Source organism: Haemaphysalis longicornis, unplaced genomic scaffold (genome assembly GCF_048455015.1).
Source record: "Haemaphysalis longicornis isolate Haplotype H1 unplaced genomic scaffold, Haemaphysalis longicornis Haplotype H1 scaffold_5, whole genome shotgun sequence".
NCBI lineage: Eukaryota > Metazoa > Arthropoda > Arachnida > Ixodida > Ixodidae > Haemaphysalis > Haemaphysalis longicornis.
The window spans coordinates 130,844,218-130,846,605 of NW_027526385.1; the positions used below are offsets into that span (position 1 = coordinate 130,844,218).

A 2,388-nucleotide genomic window follows, 5' to 3' on the forward strand; every position below is an offset into this window, starting at 1 on the left:
AGAAAGAAAGTGAAGAAAAAATGCCCGCCAGGTGGGATCCGAACCCACGACCTCCAGAATACCGGTCTGGTGCGATAACCACTACGCTACCGGCGGGGCGATTTTCCCATTCACTTTCTGGGGTATTTATGTTAGGTATGTTTGTTTCCTGTGCTTGGGGGTGGTAGCCAGCGCCATTCGGACTAATCGGGGTGAAGGGGACCTTCTTTTTAACCCCCGGGTCGTGACTCGAGTGTCTACGACATGTCCAGAGTGGTCGACCAGCTTTGAACCCTCTTAAGCTCCCTTTGGCAACAAGACTGCCAGAACAGAGGCCCTCGCTATGCATGTAGCGAATCAGAATAGGAAATGAGGGGCTCGTTGAAAATAACACAGAAATAAGGGTTGGCAGTCGAGAAAACCTCGGAAAGCAAAGGGGAGGATGTGGTAGATCATTGAAACAGATTAGGAATTTGGAAAGAAAGAAAGAAAGTGAAGAAAAAATGCCCGCCAGGTGGGATCCGAACCCACGACCTCCAGAATACCGGTCTAGTGCGATAACCACTACGCTACCGGCGGGGCGATTTTCCCATTCACTTTCTGGGGTATTTATGTTAGGTATGTTTGTTTCCTGTGCTTGGGGGTGGTAGCCAGCGCCATTCGGACTAATCGGGGTGAAGGGGACCTTCTTTTTAACCCCCGGGTCGTGACTCGAGTGTCTACGACATGTCCAGAGTGGTCGACCAGCTTTGAACCCTCTTAAGCTCCCTTTGGCAACAAGACTGCCAGAACAGAGGCCCTCGCTATGCATGTAGCGAATCAGAATAGGAAATGAGGGGCTCGTTGAAAATAACACAGAAATAAGGGTTGGCAGTCGAGAAAACCTCGGAAAGCAAAGGGGAGGATGTGGTAGATCATTGAAACAGATTAGGAATTTGGAAAGAAAGAAAGAAAGTGAAGAAAAAATGCCCGCCAGGTGGGATCCGAACCCACGACCTCCAGAATACCGGTCTGGTGCGATAACCACTACGCTACCGGCGGGGCGATTTTCCCATTCACTTTCTGGGGTATTTATGTTAGGTATGTTTGTTTCCTGTGCTTGGGGGTGGTAGCCTGCGCCATTCGGACTAATCGGGGTGAAGGGGACCTTCTTTTTAACCCCCGGGTCGTGACTCGAGTGTCTACGACATGTCCAGAGTGGTCGACCAGCTTTGAACCCTCTTAAGCTCCCTTTGGCAACAAGACTGCCAGAACAGAGGCCCTCGCTATGCATGTAGCGAATCAGAATAGGAAATGAGGGGCTCGTTGAAAATAACACAGAAATAAGGGTTGGCAGTCGAGAAAACCTCGGAAAGCAAAGGGGAGGATGTGGTAGATCATTGAAACAGATTAGGAATTTGGAAAGAAAGAAAGAAAGAAAGTGAAGAAAAAATGCCCGCCAGGTGGGATCCGAACCCACGACCTCCAGAATACTGGTCTGGTGCGATAACCACTACGCTACCGGCGGGGCGATTTTCCCATTCACTTTCTGGGGTATTTATGTTAGGTATGTTTGTTTCCTGTGCTTGGGGGTGGTAGCCAGCGCCATTCGGACTAGTCGGGGTGAAGGGGACCTTCTTTTTAACCCCCGGGTCGTGACTCGAGTGTCTACGACATGTCCAGAGTGGTCGACCAGCTTTGAACCCTCTTAAGCTCCCTTTGGCAACAAGACTGCCAGAACAGAGGCCCTCGCTATGCATGTAGCGAATCAGAATAGGAAATGAGGGGCTCGTTGAAAATAACACAGAAATAAGGGTTGGCAGTCGAGAAAACCTCGGAAAGCAAAGGGGAGGATGTGGTAGATCATTGAAACAGATTAGGAATTTGGAAAGAAAGAAAGTGAAGAAAAAATGCCCGCCAGGTGGGATCCGAACCCACGACCTCCAGAATACCGGTCTGGTGCGATAACCACTACGCTACCGGCGGGGCGATTTTCCCATTCACTTTCTGGGGTATTTATGTTAGGTATGTTTGTTTCCTGTGCTTGGGGGTGGTAGCCAGCGCCATTCGGACTAATCGGGGTGAAGGGGACCTTCTTTTTAACCCCCGGGTCGTGACTCGAGTGTCTACGACATGTCCAGAGTGGTCGACCAGCTTTGAACCCTCTTAAGCTCCCTTTGGCAACAAGACTGCCAGAACAGAGGCCCTCGCTATGCATGTAGCGAATCAGAATAGGAAATGAGGGGCTCGTTGAAAATAACACAGAAATAAGGTTGGCAGTCGAGAAAACCTCGGAAAGCAAAGGGGAGGATGTGGTAGATCATTGAAACAGATTAGGAATTTGGAAAGAAAGAAAGAAAGTGAAGAAAAAATGCCCGCCAGGTGGGATCCGAACCCACGACCTCCAGAATACCGGTCTGGTGCGATAAC

The 2,388-nt window shown here is 49.8% G+C and overlaps 1 non-coding gene across 1 annotated transcript; it reads right to left on the reverse strand.

Moving 5' to 3' along the window:
- Positions 1-1,413: 1,413 nt before the first annotated feature.
- Trnat-agu (transfer RNA threonine (anticodon AGU)) lies at positions 1,414-1,486 on the reverse strand. Its single transcript has one exon. It is a non-coding gene; the product is annotated as a tRNA-Thr (tRNA).
- Between the last annotated feature and the right edge of the window lie 902 nt (positions 1,487-2,388).